Genomic DNA, 21,638 nt, shown 5'->3' with positions numbered 1-21,638 from the left:
AATTTGATTAATACTAAGGAAGGAGTTTCAGAAGAGGAAATTGAGGTTGATACTGGGTTTGTTGATCCAGATCAAAAGAATGGGAAGGGTAAAGTGGGTACAGTTATCAACAACATTAATTTGGAACCTTCCTTGTTGGGTGATGCTAGTAAAAAAGGGGTTTAAGGGATGGAAATTTTGATTTGTCTTAGGATTTGAATGGTTCTGGGAAAGGGAGTAAGGTGAGTTCTTATGTAGGGGTGTTAAAAGGGAAGTTCATAAAGGAAAGATGGATGTTAAATACATTCCTCCTATTGATGGGAAAGAAGATGGTCCAGTTGTTATTCCTATAGAATTTGAAGAAGGCTAGTATTCCATATTCTAACACTCTATATGGATATTTGATTGATAAACTTATTTTGTTTCCAGCTGTTCAAAGGAGTTAAAGCGAATGTGGAAGAATGTGGGGTTAGAAGAGATGTTTATGAATTGTAAGGGGTTTTTCTTTTTCAAGTTCGGTGATGAATTTGGATTACAAAACATTTTGGAAGGGAGTCCTTGGATGCTTTTTGATAAGATTCCTTTGTTTTTACAAAGATGGAGGCCTGGACTTACTCTCACGAAGAATAAACAAAATAAGACTCCTGTTTGGATTAAGATTTATGATCTTCCATTGGAAGTGTGGAGTGGGGAGAATCTATGTATCATTGCTAACTTCCTTTGGCATTTGATTCTTTTACTGAGGAGATGTGCCTTGATCATAAAGGTCGAAATGCTTATGCAAAAATCTTGTTAGGGTGCAAAGTCACGTTTGGATGAGGCTTTACCCACTTGTATGTGTAATGAGTTGTCTTTCCTTTATAAAGAAGTGAGTGGCACTCATTTTATGTAAGAAACCATTTGGAGTGTTAGACTAGAGAGAGAAACTTTGTACAATCCCATTTGTATATTCTTTCTAGATCTAATATGAGCTTAAAAGAATTATTTACTCCTTGTGTTCTTGATTTTACATGATGATTCACTAGATCTTTCATATTCCACACATGTCATCATAATCAACACCACTGTAATTGGTATTAGAGCGGGTCACTACAAGAAAAATTCGAAATAACTACAGAAAAATTCCGTAGCTAAAACATGATATTCCGTAGTTAAAATCGATTAGCGCCGGAATTTGCTACGGATCCATTCTTTAGGCAAATTCTTCGTTAGTAAAGGTTCGTTACGAAATCCGTAGCACTTTCGCAACGGAATTTACAACGGACTTATTTCGTAGAAAACCTGCTATGGAATACATTCGTAGCAACATCGTAGCAAATTAACTACAATTTTTTTCCGTAGCAAGTCCGTAGTGAATTAACTATGCCCCGATTTGTAGTAAATCTGTCGCAAATTAACTACAAACTAAATTCGTAGCTAGTTTCTGTAGCAAATCCACTATGAGTAATGGTGTAGCTAGTACTCCGTAGTAAATTTACTATCACCTAATTTGGTAGCAAATATTCCATAGTAAATTCACTACAATTTACTTCCGTAGCAAATGTCTTGTAGAAAATTTACTACAATACACTTGTGTTACAAATGTTTCATAGTAAATTTACCACGGTCTACTTTCGTTGCAAAATATATATATATATATATGATGAAATAGATTACATAGCAAAATCCAAAGCAAATAACTTGTGAAAATATCCATAGAAACTCCATAAAAATAATAATAGAAAAAATTGATGATATGATTAATTCTGTAGCAAAATACATACATGTAACGACCCAATTATATATATATATATATATATATATATATATATATATATATATATATAATATTAAATCCTCATAAAATAAAACCAGTCATTACCCTTTGAAAACTACAATTAAGGTTATCAAAAACTTCCAACCATACTTATAAAATATTATTTGAAAGAAAACATTAACGGAAGCAAAAACATCCCAACTTTAAATACATAACATTTTTTTATAAGTCTTCGAGAGAATGTCGTCTGCAGTCACACCAGTCTCCTTTCTTTATTAAAACTTGACGATCCTGAAAAATGTTAAATAACAACGGGTATGCATAACACTTAGTGAGCATACACATTACTCTACCATTATATAAGTCACTTACTTACACACAACACACATAGAACATTTCACATAAATCATAACATAAACATAAAAATTCCTAACACATACTATTGGTATCAACCATAACCTTGTTCCCCCTTCCAGGAACTACCCCCCCCCCCCCCCTCTTTTACCCCTAATTAAGGAATAAGAGATAAGCGTGCAGTTTGCCTCACTAGAGGACAAACCACATTCTGCCTTACCTTTTTCACTCTACCGGAATAGGGTATCCATCAGCAAAACATAAAACAAGTAATGCCTACATAATATGAGACTTAGTCTAACCTAGCTCTCTTGGTAACTTGAAATACTCTAGTTGCAATAGCCATGTAAACTTCCTTCTTTTGAGCACCTACACAACAATTATAACACTTATTTAACTTGTGCTTCATAACTATACTTTAAAATACTTTCCTTTGAATTACTTTAACTTTTCTTTGGTTTTAGTGTTCTGTTTGGGACCTGAGTTTGTAACTTTAAATCTATAGTTAGGTTCTGATAAAATTGTGTTCATATAGTTCCTTCTTTTAGCTTTTTGTAAATATAAGGATCTCGTCCTAATCATTTTCGGTTGATTTTATACAAAATTTACAAGTTAACCATCTTGAGTTGTTCTTTTCTAAACTCACATGCAAAGTCGGTAACTTTTAATCCAGGAGGGTTGGAATTTAAATCATATGAAAAATTCATGGTTAACAAGACATTATTATCTAACCATAACCTATGACTTTTCATGAATAGGAGTTTTGAAGAATTAACTATGCATATCACAAGTTGATGTATAAATTCTGCAGCCTTCCAGACCACTCAATATTATTTTAATAAATTTTAAAAATATACTAAGAATTAAGTAAGGCCCTTTTATGGAGGAAACTAGACATCCATATCTAACTACAGGCTTTGGAATTTTAGCATTTAAAGTTCTGAGGAATTTATTATGATTTTTAGAATACATAACATGTAATCTGTGACAGCATAGACCCTTCTAAGAAAATTGACCATTTTACCCTTCAAGGGTTTGGAATTTTGAAACGTGATTTAAAGTTTGAACAAACTATACATAATCAGCTTTCAAGAAAAGTAAGTCTCATGATTTTTAGATGTTTGGATTTCGTTGAACGGATTTTAGAAGTTGAAGGGCAGAATTGGAGAAACATGTCATTTTAGCTTTTCATTCACTTTTGGTGTTTTATTAAGGACTTAATGGTTAATCTTTAACCTTACAACTTTATGATGGGTTTTAGGTAAAACAAATAAACTAGAAAACAATTCCTAAGTTCAAATGCAACCTACTTTGGATCTATGTTTTAACTATTGAACATATAACTTTGATTTGCAAACAAGAACCCTAGAGGAGAGAGGCTTTTTCGAAATTGACTAACTAGGGTTTAAGAGTTACATACCTTTCAATTGTTATAGTAAACAATTGATAATCCTCTTGAACTCGATCTTCTTGGAAGCCTAGCACCACAAATGTAATGCATCTAATGGAATCACACCCGAGAACTAGCAAGAAGGAAACTTGAAGTAGAAAGAGGGTAGGGTATGCAAAAGTCGGCCTAGGGTTTCTTCCAAGGTAGGAGTGGCCGATTTTAGGAGCTGGGAGGCTCCTTATATAGCTGAGGGATCTAGGGTTTTGGGAAAAACCCTAATACTCCTTTGCTTGGGGCCTAAGTTAATCCAAGGCCTTATCCAAGCCCTCTTGGACGAAATCCTTAGGGTTTCCCCTATACATTTTGTCCACCTCCTTCCAAGGAAGTTCTGGAGCCTTCCACTCAACTATCTGATAATTGCAAACTAGTCCATGCACTTTATAATTAATACTTTTAATCCGAAAATTAATTATAATTAATTTCTAGCTAACTATTAATTAAACATTATGATTTCTAATCAATATATTAATCTTTTAACATATTAATAAATCTTTTATATTGATTTATTAATCTTATAATAAATTAATATCTCTCCTTTCATAATTTCCTTATCCAGTTGCTAGGTTTGAGGGCAACCCAAAAGGACTGTGCTGCTATCAATTCAAGTACATACCAATTATAGTTATGGGCTTAGACACCTAATCCAACAGTCTCCCACTTGGATAAGTCTATAACTATAATTGCTAGTATTACTTCTAAATTTGACCAGCAAATTGTAGCTTCCAAAAGCTGTTGCCGAACTCTGACCCAGTCAGTTACGTGTCCTAAGATAAGTGATCACATGACCCTTCGTTCTACTAGATATCCCTAGACATAAGACATGGAATACAATCAATCTCTTTGTCCAGAATCTATGTTTCCTGATTTCTGATTTGTGATGATATAGGACTTCTAATAGAACACATCAATTTAGTCCTGGCTGGGCCCAGCACAAAAGTTAACACCAAATCATCGAGGGGCCCACAAATATCGCTTTTCATGTTAGGGCAAAAGGAACGAATAAACATTAACTGATATGCTTGGATCTTTTACTCATCAAACCATACATGACAATACGTTTTATAACACCAAGTTACCGATGCGTTTTCGTATCACCAATGTACAGCCGACTTGCAAATTACAACTCAAATATCTTTGTTTCAAGATCATAGATATTATCGTCTCAACATTACTCGTGATGAATTCCATGAAGTAATACTCTAAGCGTGGGTTTATCCAATACTCAAATCTCACTCTCTAAGTATTTGTTAAAGAGTTTATGTGTGAGTGCATAGTCCCTTTCATGAACATGATTTTAATACAAGTATCAATTAAAGTATTAAATATATGTTAAAGAGTTAAATATTTGTTGAAGAGTTTATGTGTAAGTCCATAGTCCCTTTCATGAACATGATTTTAATACAAGTATAAATTGAAGTATTAAATATATGTTTATGTGATGTTGCCTGAGATACTTGATAAAGAACATACCTGATTATATATGTTGATTTAGGATAAAGAGTAAACCTAAATTTATTATGACGAACATTAGGTAGTGTTTTCTTACGAGTACGAGTGAATTATACTCAGAGAATAAAACCTTAGTATATGTCATTGATCCGGGAGCATGGATTAGACATAGTTATTGTCCCTAGTCCAAGAGTATGGATTAGGCATAATCATTCATCATTAATCCGAGAGTATGGATTAGTCATTCGACCCTAGTCCGAGAGTATGGATTAGGTAAAGTCGTTCATTTCTGATCCGGGAGTATGGATTAGGTAAAACGACTAATCTTAGGTCCGAGAGTATGGATAGTCTCGTTGTGAGGATCAACGGGGTGGGATAAGAGTTGTTTATATATGGTGAAATTGTATATTTTGTGAGCTTTAAACTATATATATATATATATATATATATATAAATATATATATATATATATATATGGTATAACATTGTGGGATTGAAATCCCTATGTACTCACCAGGTTTCCCAACATGACCCACTCAGTTTATTTATATCACACGTGTTCATATGAAGTCACATTACACTGAGAGATTAAAGAGATGTAGATCACTAGTGTAAATGAATGTAAGTTATGTTTATGCTTATGTTTCTGTATTGACGATGGCATCCCAAATGTTTTAAAATGAATAAAAATACATTTCCTCGGAAATGCTTTGATAACGTATTGATCATGTTTTACTAGGAACAAATTCCGTAACATTTTTATTAAAAGAATTACTCTAATTTTTATAAAGTATAAACAAAAATCGGTCTTTTCTGGCCGTGAAAATGGGGATGTCACAATTCATCGATATAATTCTTTAGAATATAATTCCCTAATCATCTGATTATTCTTATAAATTAACAAAATCATTTTTTTTGAAATTGCTAATGAGGAATAGGGGGCTACAATACAAAAGTGACAAAAAATCCCAAAACATATTTATAATAAAATCAACATTATGAAAGTGCAATAAACAAAAAAAATTACATAAATTCTTATTAAAAAAAAAGTTTATCATAGAATTAAATTTTGCTTTGTCCAAAACACCAATAAAACCAATCTAATAATCAAACTCAACTAGAAATCAAAAACATGCAATAAAAAACTGTGTCAATGATTATTTGTGTTTCTCATATCATTGACCATGTTTATCGTGTCATTCAACTCCGTCCTTTGTTGCTCTGTGGTTTCCTGTAGTTTCTAAATTTTTATCTCAAGATGATGTTTTTCAGAAGTTGTCTTCGGTGAAATGCATGTTTGAGAAGAGTTTTCAAAAAAAAAAAATGGACCTGCCATATGATCCAATCCCATAAATTCTTTTCTTACGGTCATGTCCTCCGACAACTTTATAAAACAGTTCACTTTCATCAACTTCCTCTAGTTTCTGAATTTTTGAACTTACAAAAAAACCATGTGGTTGTAAATAAAGGCCTTAACGATTCTGGTCCTTTTCTTACTTTTGTTGTTTATAGGTAAAGAAGATGACAAATGTTGACCAAATCTAAGTCTGAAATAAAATTGAAGTAATACAGATTATATAAAATTAATTCTTTGATGTTCAAGTTAAAGGATACTTAGTCATTTCAATTTGTTTCACTTTTCATTGACTCAGTGGCTCAAGTATTTTCTAAATGGTAGATTTTCTATTATGGGTGAGCAAACCCAAACTAAAAAACCGAGAAATCGATGAAATCGAGACCGAAAAACCCAAAGCTAAAGCAAAACCGACAATTAAGTTTTGCTATTTTTAAAAACCGAAAAATTGGGTTCGGTTTCAGTTTTTACCCAGAAACCGACCCATAATTAAAAATGAAATACCGCCCCAAGAAACCGACCGATCCAACCTGAGAAACCACCTATACTTGCTTGCGTTTTGGTTGTAATAAAATATTTCGAGCTTTGGTTGTAACTTGTAATAGACTATTTGTTGTAAGACTCTTGTTTTTTGAAGTACTTGACTTCAATTTGGTGTTTTTTGAAGTATTTAACATGTTGCTTCATTTATGGAAAATGGATTGGAACCCAAAACCCATAGGTTTAAACCCATCACTTGAGATCAGTGTATGGGTTGAACCCAAGAAACCAAAAAACCATCCAAACCGATCTCAGAACCTAAGAAACCGAACCAACCAGAAACCGATCCTATTAAGTTCTAAAAACCACAAAGCGGTGGGTTGGGTTTGGGACCAAAACCGACCCATTCACAACCCTTTTTTCTATTAAGAGGTTCGGTCGAGGTCCAATGCACATCGAAAAGCACCACAATCGATCGAACAAACAGGATGTAACCAGCCCCCTACCAAACTATTTATAAAATTTTGGCGGTTCTTGCTTACCTCAAATGCAACATGGTTGATACTAATGTTTGGACTCACAATTTAAGAAAGGCTTCAATCTTAAATATTAGAGGTGGGAATCGGTTTCGGTTTATGGGTTTTTTGGTTTCCTTGAATCGGTTTCCTCGGTGTGAGTCGTGAATTCGTGAGGATTATGAGTCGTAAATACTGAATACTGAAACCCATAAAACGGTCTAAGGTCTAAAATGTATTTTACTTTATATTGGTTATTTAATATTTTATTTAATGTATAAAATATAAAAATAATTTTTAATTAAGTAATTAGTAAATGCAATTCGAAATTTCGGTTTTTAGGGTTTAAACTTTACTTGAGAAACCTCCAAATACTTAAAATTGCATACTGGAAACTTCTATTGTATAATATTTATGCTTTTTATATTATAGTATAACAGCTACGACCTATGATCTTGTAGCAAATTTTGTAGCGACATAGCTACGGATTTTGACTCCGTAACAAATGTCATAGCAAGCTAGCTAGGAACTTAGATGCGGTAGCAAAATAGCTACAGATTTTGATTCCGTAACAATTTCTATAGCAAAGTAACTATAAACTTTAATCTGTAGCAACAGTTGTAGCAAAATACCTATGCCTTATAATTCTGTGGCAAATTTCGTAGCATGATAACCACGGACTTCGATTGCATAGCAAAATTTTGTAGTTATTCAAATATTAGCTATAGAATGCAATTCTGTAGCTAATTCCATAGCAAATATACCTACGTCTAATTAGTTTGTAGTATATTCCATAGTAGAATAGTTACGGCTTTTAATTCTATAGCAAAATTTCATAGTTATTCAAATATTACCTACGCAATGTAATTCTTTAGCAAGTTCCATAGCAAATAGCTATGACAAGCCATTCCGTAGCATAATTCATAGCAAAATAACTACGAATTTTACTTTCATAGCAAATTTCCATAGTTATTTCAACTTTTTATTGTAGTGGGTGTTCTTGATTTGATCAAGAATTGATCCATGGTGGCAATCTTGATTTGGTGATTCTTCATTGTGTTTTGATCTTCGTGTTTTAGAAAGTTTTTGGATTCTAGAAATCGAATTCATCATTGTTTCTATTCGTAATTCGATTTTCTTCACTATAATTCAAGTGATTTTTGCTTTCTCTCTCTAGAAAACTCATTCAAAATCACTTTCTCTCTCTAGAAATTTTCAAGTTCTTGTTATCATGGTGTGTTTGGAGTGTGATTCTTGGGTTGTGATTGTTAAAGATTTGAAATACAAAGTCAACAAATATCAATTCTATGGATTGGTGTTAAGTGGGTTGATTTCGCAAGAAACTTTGATTTCTTATGGAGGTTTGAAGGATGACCATGGAAGAATGATATTTCAACCACTTTTGAAGATTGAATGTTTGTATGACCTTTTCATTATGATGTTAGTTGCAAGCAATAACCAAAAAGAAAGAGAAGAAAGAGATTTGTATAAAAAAGGATACATTTCTCTTGTTGAAAATCCAAGTGATCTTCATTCTCTTAAGGTTGTTGAAGATGTTCTGGATGTTCTTGATGTTCAAGAAAAAGGAGTTCAAGTTGATTTTCAAGATGAAAAGGTTTTTTGCTCGATTGGAGTTCAAACTGATGATATTTTGTGTTCTTGTGAATCGTTTGAAGGATCGAATGATTCCTTATCGAAAGTCAGTGATCCAAGAAATTCATAAGTATCACACTCCAAAAGATTTGATTCAAATTCACAAAGTTGATGTTGTGGAAAGTAGGTTTGTTCATGAAATCAAGTCTTTAAGATGCAAAAAGATGAGAAAGAAAGAGAAGAAGAAGATCAATCGCAAAAACAAGCGGGTTTACTCACAAAAATCGTCAAATGTTGTGAAGCTGAAATCTGTTAAACAAATTTGGGTTCCAAAGCAACAATCTCTAAATGTTGCATTGAATTTGAAGTCAAAACCCAAAAGTGTTGGTGGTTCTTTTGAAGATGTTCTTGGTTTGATGAAGAACACGAAGAATGAGTTGTACATCTCGCATAATGGGTGGTACAATGTTCAAATTGGAGATTTTCTCATTACAACAAAAGAACCAAGATCTTCTAAATTTGATTCGTTCGTTGAAAATGGAACTCAATTCATCAAAAAGGTATCTCAAATTCTCAAATGGATTCCAAAACGTCCATGATTTCTATTCGTGTTTATCGTTTTTTCGTTTTTGATCGCTTTGTCTCATTGGATCAAATCCATTTCAACCCCGTTGAATGATCCAATTATTTTTGTTTCGATCAAAATTACAAAAATCAAAATCAAATTTCAATGTCACTGTTCCTTTGATTCAATAGAAAATCTAAATTTTTTTATTCGGTCCATTGTTAAGCCCAAATTTCGAAAACTGTTCATTGAACCCAATCTAATTTGTTTTGATCTAATTTCTTTGATCTGGATCCACACATGTGAATCGATATTGATTGAGCCCAAAAAAAATTTATTATCTATTACTATTCATATGAATTTGAAGCCCAATCAAATCAGTTGACTGTTCCATATGTAATCAGTTTGAGCCCAAGAAAATATCCGATCGTGCTTATTCACTGATTGAATCGAAAATTTTGACTTGCGATCGCTTAAGTCAAATGTGTTTTTGATTTGGTCTAGACTCGATGTCGATTTCATATCTTCATTAGAGTTATTTGAAAATCAAGTCCTAGTACTATTGATTGGAGTTCGAAATCGAATCACAGAATTGAGTTTGAGTTAATCGGTTTTGAGTTTAAAGTTGTTGACATCTAATAGTCGAACTCGATTTGGGGTGAATAACTGATTTCGATTTTGTTTGTACTTGGAATGAGTCGATTGAAAAACAAAGATCAATTCAACTAATGTTTGTTGATCGAATCGAAAGAGGTTAGAAAAATTGATTGTTGAAGGATGAAGTCAAAATTAAAGGTCAAAATTTGTTGAAGTATATCAGGTTATCTTCTTATCTAGTTTTTATATATTTGAATGTAATGCTTATCTCTAGTCTGTTTTGTAATCTGATAGGATTATATATAATATGATCCAAACGGATATCTGATATATAAGTACCAACATTGTGATTAATGAAACAAACACATTAAAATCTTATACACACTTGTATAGATTCTTTCCTGGTATTAGAGCGGGTTTGTACACAAACCTAATATCATGACAGGAAACATAGGAGAAACGCCTGGAGAATCATCAACTCCCAAAATTGAGTCGAACTCTCCATTCTATCTTGGCCCTCAAGACCAACCTGGTGATTACATCACGCCGACCAGACTACGTGGTGATAATTACGATGACTAGGCAGGAGATATCCAGATGGCTTTGGAAGCACGAAGAAAATTTGGTTCCTAGATGGTACGATCATTGAAAGGGCTCCTCCAGTCATGGAATCTGATTGGAATACCATTAATGCCATGATAGTATTGTGGATTATAAACACGATAGACCCGGAAGTAAAATGCTATCTGGCGAAGCATAAAAACGTGAAGAAACTGTGGGATATGCTCAAGGCCCGCTATGCTATTGTTAACGGACCAAGAATTCAACAACTCAAGAGTTTGATCGCTAAGTGTGACAAACAAAAACAATGTCAGTGTCGGAGTACTTTGGGAGACTCATGGCGCTGTGGGAAGAACTTCACAAGCATGAACCAGTGATTACATGTACCTGTTGTGATGCTTGCACTGCTGGTACCAAACACGAAGAAAGAAGAGACACATACATGCTCCATATATTTCTTATAGGGTTGAACTCTGATTACTTCTCTAGTTTACGCACAAGTATACTTTCACAAGACCCGTTACCATCACTTGACAAAGCATTTCAATTGGTAGTACAAGATGAGCGTGTAAGGACTGCTAATGTGGCCCTCGAAGAAAAACCTACTGATGTTTTGGGTTTCTCTGTTCGAACCAGCACCAACAACAAAGGAAGGTGGCGAGGAGAGAAGACAGACAAGTGATCTCTTCTATGTTCTCACTGTAAGAAAAATGGGCACGAGGCGGCAACTTGTTTTGAGTTAGTTAGATATCCAGAATGGTGGGAGCAGGATCGAAGTAAGCTTGATGGTGGATGTAGAGGAGGTAGATCTGGTGGACGTGGAAGAGGGTCGACACGTGAAAATGCGTTGACCACAAACCATCATTGTGGATCAAGAGGTAATACGAGTTCATCTCCATTGCTTTTCATTGCTGAGCAGTGGAAGGCACTCACGGGTTTGATGAGCACCTCAAAAATCCATGAAGAACGATTAAATGGTACGTTCCAAAAGAGACTTTGGATAATTGATTCTGGGGCAACCCATCATGTTACAGGAGATTTTTCTTGGCTTCATAATACTCATAAAATCTCAATTGTATTAGTAGGAACGCCGAATTGTAGAAAAGTTATTGCTACCCATGAGGGTAGTGTGCACTTATCTGACAAAATTACTCAAAAAAGTGTTCTTTTGGTTCCAAAACTGAATTGTAATTTGATCTCAGTTTCTCAGCTGAATGATGATATGAAAGGCAGTACACTATTTAATTCTTACATGTGTGCAATACATGACCGGTCGAGGAAGCTAATTGGAATGAGAGTTAGACAAGATGGACTATACTACTTTGGAAAAGGCGACTCCGTTCAGCATGTCTCCGTCAATCAAGCTTCATCCTCATTGACTCTTGAACTTTGGCATAGAAGAATGGGTCATCCCTCAAAAAAGTGGTGAAATCCCTTATCCCTACTAGTAGTTTGCGGGGTAGTTTGAATAAAGCCTGTGAAGTCTGTTTTCGGGCTAAACAATCTAGAGAAAATTTTCCTTTAAGCATTAATAAAACCAGTAGAATTTTTGAAAATTTCATTGTGATTTGTGGGGACCATATAAATATCTTTCTAGTTGTGGTAAACGCTATTTTTTTAACCATAGTTGATGATTATTCGCGTGCCGTGTGGATATACCTCTTGATTGACAAAACTGAAGTTTTTCAAATGTTCACATCATTTTTTGCAATGGTCCATAGACAATTTTCCCAAAAGATCAAGATTGTTCAAAGTGATAATGGTACGAAATTTAATTGTTTAATGGATTATTTTTCTACAAAAGGCATTCTTTTTCAAACCTCGTGTGTGGGTACTCCACAACAAAATGGTCGAGTAGAACGAAAACACAAACATCTTTTAAATATTGGACAGGCTCTCATGTTTCAAGCTAACTTGCCTGTAAGTTTTTGGGGGGAATGTGTGCTTACCGCCTCTCATATAATTAATCGAACACCGTCCCCATTACTAGACAATCAAACGCCTTTTGAGATCCAGTTTGGTACTTCGCCATCTTACTCTACCATCAAAACCTTTGGGTTTTTGTGTTTTGCTCATAATCAAAAAGCTAAAGGTAATAAATTCGTGAGTCGTAGTAGAAAATGTGTGTTTGTTGGATACCCGTTTTGGCAAGAAATGATGGAAACTTTATGATTTAGACACTAAAACATTTTTTGTTTCTCATGATGTGAAATTTTTTGAGGATATATTTCCTTTTAGTGATTTGTCTATTCATTCTAAAGATCAGCCACCTACACTTCATGACCTTCCCAATTAATTTGAGCTCCTGGAGAATGCCTCAAATGACAGCTCATCGACACAACCCATACCTGTTGATGAGTCCACATCGGTGTCTGAGCCCATTTCTACCACTACGCCCACAGTGAATCTAGAGCCCATATTAGACCCTATTCCTAATTCAAGCTCGGTGACATCTATTCCACCATCAAACGCCGAACCTCATATGGGAAGAGGGCACCACGAGAAATTTCCATCGGTTCTTCTTCAAGATTTTGTCACTCACACCAAAGTAGTCCAAAGTCAATCCCGTTGTCGCTCGTCTCCATCGAAAACCTCATGTATTTTTTATCCTATTTCTCATCATATAACTTGTGATAAGTTTTCTCCTACATATCAGAAGTTTATAGTTTCACTTGTGGCTGGTCAATAACATAGATCGTTTAAGGAGGCCATGCAACACGATGTTTGGAAGGCTTCTATTCGAGAGGAGATTCATGCACTTGAAGATAATGACACCTGTATTTTGACTTCTCTTCCACCTGGGAAGAGAGCCCTTGGTAGTTAGTGGGTTTACAAAATTAAATATCACTCCAATGGTGAAATTGAGTGATAGAAATCCAGATTAGTCGTCTTTGGTAATCATCAGGAAGCGGGAGTTGACTATAATGAGACATTTGCTCCCATCTCCAAGATGACGACAGTGCGAGTTTTCCTAGCCATGGTGTCATAACTAGGAATTTTGGTGCCCTGTAACTACAACACCTATAACAACTATGAATCAATAACATGAAATCATGCATGATGCTTATTCTATAACAACAAAACTTCATCAAATACTTCATTCTAGCACTACAAATGGTCAACAAAGAATTGGAAACCTTTGAAATCCCGGTTTAAGTCCATTTTGGACTAGGATTTCCTTATTGGGCCTAATGGACTAATAAGCTTCCAATTTATCCATCTTGAATCTAGAACTCTCTAATGGGCCCTAATTGGACCCATATACATGAAACATAATATCTTGGGCCTTAATGGGTCACAACCAACTTAATTTAGCCCTAATAGGTCATAAAAATTATACCTTGATTTATTTGGGACAAGCATCATTAAATTATCTATAATGTGGGCTTAAGGGCAAAAAGCCCAAAATTTCTTTCTCTTTTCTCCTCTCTCTCGGCCCAAACTACAAACCCAAGAAGAAGGGTTGACTTTTGATAGCCACCTTATTTTTATTTTGTGGATAACTATACCATTTATTCATCATACATCCAAGCCCTCACTCATGTTTCCATGCACCCTCCCCTTTCTCTTTTTCCTTCGGTCGAGACCAAGAGAATAAACACACACACCTCACAAAACTCTCTCTAAATCACTCAAGAATCATCCACTCTTCTTCATCCAAAATCTCAAAAATTTGGCTTGAAGTCTAAGGATTTACATCAAGTAATTCATCATCTAAGGTAAGTTGATGACTAATCCATGATCTAGCTACTTCATTTCATCAAAAATCTCTTCTAAATCCATTCAATCTTGTGATCTTGCATCTTATAAGCCTCTAAATTCGAGATCATCCAAGAGAGCTTACTAGGATCGAAATTTTCTCCACTCCTCTCTTCAAAACCGAAACCGCAACTCAAGGTGAGCTTCATACCCCTCTCTTTTCGATTTTAATATGTTTTATGGGGGGGATACAAGAAAATGTGTACATCTATGTGTATGTGTATGCTACGTGTGATTTTATGCATGTATGTGTGTGATTTTATGTGTTTTTGTGATAAATATGTAACCAAAAGGGGTGTTAACTCGAGATCTATGACATGAGAAAGGAAAAAAAAAACATAATCTAAGTTATTTTACACTAAACAAGTCAAGAAAAATAGCTTATAAGGTTATGAGGAACATATTCTAACATAAAACCTATTTTAGGGCTTAAATTGTCAAAAATACAAAACTTGGGTTAAAAATTGTCAAGTCACGGTTTCTTGAGGGTCAAAAGGGTCAAAATAGTTTCTATAATCATTTTTCTGAATATTAGAATTTTCAAAGGATTTGAAATGCAAATTTTTAGCTTAATGGGCTAAATTTGGGCTTTTTGGCCCAATAAGCCCATAATTGCGAAAAATGAAGTTTAAAGGGGTTGAAATGAAAATTTCTACAAAACAGGGGATAAGAAGTGTAATAAAACTATTTCAAAGGTCAAAAATGCTTTTCAATTCCAAAAAGGATCAAAAATGTAAACTTTTTTTGATTTTGGGCCAAAATTGTAAAAGTTGCAAAAATAGGGTTTTTACCGAGAAATACCATTTTAAAAGGGCTGAGTCTGTTAACAAAATAAATTTTGGGTTAAAAACTACCATTGCAACAAATTTATGATGCAAAAGTGTCAAGAAATTGTTTTAAGGACTAAAAATGAAATTCTTTTATTTAAAGGACTTAAATTGTTATTTTTATAAAAGAAAGGAAATGAAAAGGTCAAACTTATATTTAGACAAACTATTTCATTAAGTCAAAATACAAAACTACGACTACCGACAAATCAAAAGACGAATACACATTTGACTCCAAATATCGTGATACACGAATCGATTCAGTCTTGAATCGATACAATATAACTAACGTTAAAATCAAACTCTCCAAACGATACGCGATACCTTCGATGTGTAAACTTACAAACTTTGGGCTTATGAGTTTCAAATCATGCTTGTTGGGCCTTGCAATCCCACCAACATGATCTTTGGGCCCAAAGGGATAACGCTTATATGTTATTGGGCCTTCAATGACCCAATATTTTATAAAAGGACTTTCAATAGCTTTTATGTGCTAGTGGGCCAAAGTGTCTCGTTAGAAAAGCTATTAAGCTCACAGTAAACAAATGCGAGTTGGACCATCGTGTCTTTCACATCCACGACAGCCTAAGGTACTTACGATAGTAGTAGGACATAGTGCTCCTCTTCTCTTCGTTCGCTAAGGCTTACTATTATTCAAAGTAGACGGAATTAGGACGATATCCATTCGATACGACGATACAATAACTAATAACTACGTATACCTTTCGGCATCGGAAAACATCGGGTTTTCCGGGGAAATCAATACTACTTGCTCGAAATTTCTATAACTATAATACAAAACACCCTTCATATATATGTTTTGAAATCATTCATGCATCAACTATGGATCTTCACACTTTGATAAACAAATGTCTTTTCAGAAAATATCGGATTTTCTGGGTTTTACAAACTACACAAATCATTTTAACGCAACATTGCTTATGAAGTCACCAACATTTCATATGTTGACGTTTTTCCAAAATAACTTGTATTCTCAGGTAACAAGTAAGCGGAAGAGTAATATGAAGTAATGTTAGGATGTTATGTTGTTAAAAGCAGTCAAACAATTTATGTTATGAATGTGAAATGTTAAAACAATGTACTTGATGTGAACAATTCCAGTTGTAATATATTGATGCATGGTGACGTTTATGTTATGATTCATGTATATTCATTGTGATGATATTCAATTAAAGTCACGCGAGCCCTCGGACGTTTCTGTCGTCTGGTTCGGGGGTGTGACACGTGGCAACATCCAATAAATGGGAACTTCATCAAATGGATTCTCATAACGCCTTTCTTCACGAAGACCTTACTAAAGAAGATTATATGCGTCTTCCACCAGGTTTTCAAAGTTCTAACAAAAACATGGTATGTTGATAACAAAAATCTCTTTATGGCTTAAGACAAGTTCCTCGTTGTTGGTTTGCAAAGCTCATCAAATCTCTCAAAGCATATGGTTTTTGTCAGTCTTACTCTGACTATTCTTTGTTTACACTTACTCGTGGTGACACTCAAATTAATGTCCTCGTTTACGTGGATGATCTTATAATTTCGGGTAACAACTCTACTGCTATCAAAACATTTAAAGGCTATCTCAGCAATTGTGTTAAGATGAAAGATCTCGCCCCCCTTAAGTACTTTCTCGGCATAGAAGTGGCTCGAAGTCCCCAAGGTCTGTTTTTGTGTCATCATAAATACACTCTTGACATCGTCAATGAAACAGGTCTTTTGGGGGCAAAACCTACGAGTTTTCCCATTGAACAAAATCATAAACTTGGTCGGGCTCATGGTGCACTATTAAAAAATCCTGAAGCTTATCGTCGTCTAGTTGGACGACTGATTTATCTTGCTGTCACACGTCCAAATCTGGGTTATTCGGTGCATATTTTATCTCAATTCATGTAGTCCCCATGCATTGAGAATTGGGATGCAGCATTGCGCGTGGTCAAATACCTTATGGGTACTCCTGTACGTGGTATTCTACTGCGTTCTGATAGTACTCTTTCTCTACAAGGATGGTGTGACTCGGATTGGGCGGCATGCCCCATTACTAGACGATCTCTCACAGGGTGGATTGTTTATCTCGGGCATTCTCCAATTGCCTGTAAAACCAAGAAACAACACACGGTTTCCCGCTCTTCTACCGAGGCAGAATACCGGTCCATGGCAGCTATCATTTGTGAATTTAAATGGCTGAAGAGTCTACTTCTTAGTTTAGGAGTCAAACACCCTCAAGCAATTAATATATTTTGTGATAATCAGGCAGCTCTACATTTAGCAGATGATCTCGTGTTCCACGAACGAACTAAACATATAGAAGTGGATTGTCACTTTGTGTGTGATGCTATTGTTGAAGGTCTAGTGGCTCCATCATATGTTCACACATCCGAGCAACTGACAGATATTCTAACCAAGGCACTTGGAAAAACTCAGTTTGACAAATTAGTGGACAAGTTGGGCATTTTTAATCCCTATGCTCCAACTTGAGGGGGGATGTTGAAGTATATCATGTTATCTTCTTATCTAGTTTTTATATATTTAAATGTAATGCTTATCTCTAGTCTGTTTTGTAATCTGATAGGATTATCTGTAATTTGATCCAAACGGATCTCTGATGTATAAGTACCAACATTGTGATTAATGAAACACACACATTAAAATCGTATACACACTTGTATAGATTCTTTCAAAGTTCGATGTTCTGGGTTATCTGGAATCGAACAGGATGAACGAAATTTAAGAACATGATGCTTTTTGCTGAAGCGATTTAGGACTCTAATTTGATTTAGGATACAGTTGATTGTGATGTGTAGAAGTTAATTTTGATAATGAAACAGGTTAATGGTGATTTGAGATCAAAAGTATGTTAAAAGTCAACATCATTGGTTGACTATGTGATTGTGGCCAAATCGATTAAAGTTTCGATTTGGATTTGAAACTGACAGTCGATGTTCAAAGCAAACGAAGAGGTGATGGATATCGTTCTAAGGGAAGAACAAATTTTAGGAACGAGATGATATGGAGACGATGATTTGTAAGGTTTGGATTAATTTGGATTGTTGATTAAGTAACAAAAATGTGATTTTTGAAACGCGAAAGCTGGAATCGATAGTTGTTGAATGTTAACGAACAGTTGAAGAAATTTTGATGTTGATTTTGAAGTCGAAGGCTGATTCTTGGAGGAACCGAGATCGAGTTTGAAATACAAAAATCTACTAATGAAGGCTTGATAACGAGTAACGAAGATTTGATGTCCTTGGTTGTTGATTTTGAAGCCTTTGTTTATAGACCTTTCACAGTTCAAGAAGATAATGATGAAGATGTTCCTGTTACAAAATGGCAACTCGAAGCCATCAATGAGAATTTGGAAACCTTGCTTCTGTCTACCAAAGCATCCTTTAGCAATGACTATTATGGGGAAGCGATTAAATCTTTCCTTGAAACCTTAACCAAAGAGCACGTTGCAAACCTGGACAAAACAAACAACGCAGTTGATGACTCTGCATCTGTTTGCAAGGAAACAACAGAAAAAGTGGATAAACTAATTTTCGATGTTCGATCTTTTATGAGTACTTTATAGACTTCTTTTGAAACAAACACTGCAAAGGCGAATGCAATCATAACCAGTCTAGGATCTACCCTTCGGACTAAGAAGGATGCTCTGGAGAATGTTCGCACTGGCACTAAAAGTGACAATACAAAGTTTCACACCTCCATCTCTTCCAAGATAGACAAGCTTCATGAATATTTGGCCATTAAGAACAAAATCATGGATAGGCTCGCCGTCAAAATATAAAAGGTGAAGGTTCTGTCTATCAAGCTGGCACATGTTGAAAATCAAATTAACATGCTCTTATCCAAAAAAGTTGCGATGAAAAGTTTCATTGCCGATGTGAATGCCTTACTCTCCGATATCATTGAGATTCGTGATTCTCTAATCATGATCACTGTCAGGAAGCATATGGCTGAAAAACTTATGCCTGTATTCGCGATGCTCAATAGGATTGAAGGTGTTTCGAAGTCTGGCACACTTTCGAAACAAGGGGGAGAAACTGTGAAGCAATCTATGAAAAAAAACCGAAACCAATCGATACTACTGAAAATCCATAGTCAAAAGTTGAACCGAAGGTTAATGTAGCTTCGGGTTCTAGACGTAAATAAAACATCATTGATAAGAGTGAAGAGGATGAGCATGAGCTGAAATGAAGGAAGGCTCGTGAAGCTCGGATTGATAAATACAATCGCATCATTAGAGAAGCATAAGAGAAAAGAGAAAGCACTTTGTGATGCTCAGACTGATCTAGAAGCTAAAAAGTTGTTATTTCCTCTTTGGTCCACGGAGAGAATTCTAACCGAAGCAATTGACAACCCAAGCATTCACTGGTTAGAACCGGTCACCTCGTTCGATACACTGGATTTGCAACTGGATTTCCTTATCACTTCGAAAGCCTTTTGTTTCATAGTTTTGATGTGTAACAACTCAAATTTTTCAAACAAATTTTTCATTTTTAAAACATAATATTTTCCATTAAAAACAAGGCATAAATAGTTTAATTATTCGGTCAATACAATTATTCAAACTCCCAAGATCCTAAAACAATCTTCAGTGTGTATCGATCATGCCGGCGCCTTCCCACGGTCCTCGCTAGTACCTGAAATACATACATACACAACAACTGTAAGCATAAATGCTTAGTGAGTTCCCCAATATACACTTACACACATACGCCTTTCCAGGCCCTGACCTTCTGGTCCTCATTACAACGCCTTCCGGCCCATAACATAATCGCCTTCCGGCCCATAACATATTGCCTTCCGGCCCACATATCATACATAGCACATATAACACTTAACTTACCACATATAGCATACATATCCATATAACTTAACTTACCACATATAGCATACATATTACATAACATATTCGACCTTCCGGTCACACAGTCAAACCCTTCCGGGTACAGTATAGTGAGAAAACTCACCTCGTAAGTGCTGAAAGCTAGCAACTCCTGAAATCACTCGCGCACAAACCAACGAGCTACAACCCTCCTATAACATTACATAACTCATTAACACTCATATCATCTAAGTGTGACTATCCCTAAAAAGTCAGACTTAGGTCAACTCTGGTCAACGGTCAACGGTCAACTCGACTGGACTCGGCGAGTACCATGGCGACTCGGCGAGTCTAGTCGTCCTCACAGATTCCTGAATATTCCCTTTCTACTCGTCGAGTATACCTCTTGACTCGACGAGGTCCTCGTGGAAGAATCGCGGGGCCACCCCGACTCCACTCGCCGAGTCTGATGAACAACTCGGCGAGTCCCAGCAAATCTTCAAGCTACTCGCCGAGTCTGAAGAACAACTCGGCGAGTCCATGCCATGCAGACGAGTAACTGCTTCCTGGGATAGGTCTCGTCCCGAAGTACACATGCATGGGACCTTCTGGACCTCTAAAGGTCCTAATACAAGACTATAATCGTGGGGTAACAAGGCATTTCTTCATCAAATCACTAAATGGGTTCTATAAACCCTAATTTCATAAATACATCAAAATAACATATTTGGTCCGAGTATTACCTGAAAACGCACTCTCTGTGTCCCCCAAATCTCAGGACTCAATCCTCCTTGATATTCCTTTAGCCAAATCCCTCTTCTTCTTGCCTAACCAATTCTTCCAAGTTCCAAAGCTTTCTCCCTTGCTCTAGGCGTCCACAGCGATTAGGGTTTCTCTCAATTGACCAAAAGACTGAAAATGACGGCCTAAGAGGCGTTAAATACGATCCAAACTGAACGGTTAGGGTTTCTGCTGAACAGCGTCGACTCGCCGAGTCCATATCTGGACTCGTCGAGTCCAGTCGCGGACCCGCGACCAAGTCCGCGATCCTACTCGGCGAGTCTAGGCTCCAACTCGCCGAGTCCCCTCTTAAATCACCCCAAAACATAATTTTAATAATACCTGAGATTCCGGGCTGTTACAATTCTCCCCCACTTGGATTAGACTTCGCCCTCGAAGTCTCATTCTGCAAATAGTTCCGGATGCTGCTCCCGCATTTCGCGCTCCGGTTCCCAAGTCATTTCTGATCCCTTACGGTGTTGCCATTGAACCAACACCAGAGGTACTTCCTTGTTCCTCAGAACCTTGATCTTCCGATCCCTGATAGCCACTGGTCTCTCCGCGTAATTCAGGCTCGCATCCACCTGAATATCCTCCAATGGAACCACTGCCGACTCATCGGCTATGCACTTCCTCAACTGCGACACATGAAAAGTGTCATGGATCTGACCCAACTCCGCTGGCAACTCCAACCGGTAAGCTACCCGACCTATCCTTGCAATCACACGAAATGGCCCAATATACCGGGGCCCCAACTTGCCTCTCTTTCTGAACCGAAT

This window comes from Lactuca sativa, chromosome 6 (genome assembly GCF_002870075.4).
Source record: "Lactuca sativa cultivar Salinas chromosome 6, Lsat_Salinas_v11, whole genome shotgun sequence".
NCBI lineage: Eukaryota > Viridiplantae > Streptophyta > Magnoliopsida > Asterales > Asteraceae > Lactuca > Lactuca sativa.
The sequence above is the reverse complement of the archived record's forward strand: the minus strand, read 5'-3'. Positions refer to the sequence as shown.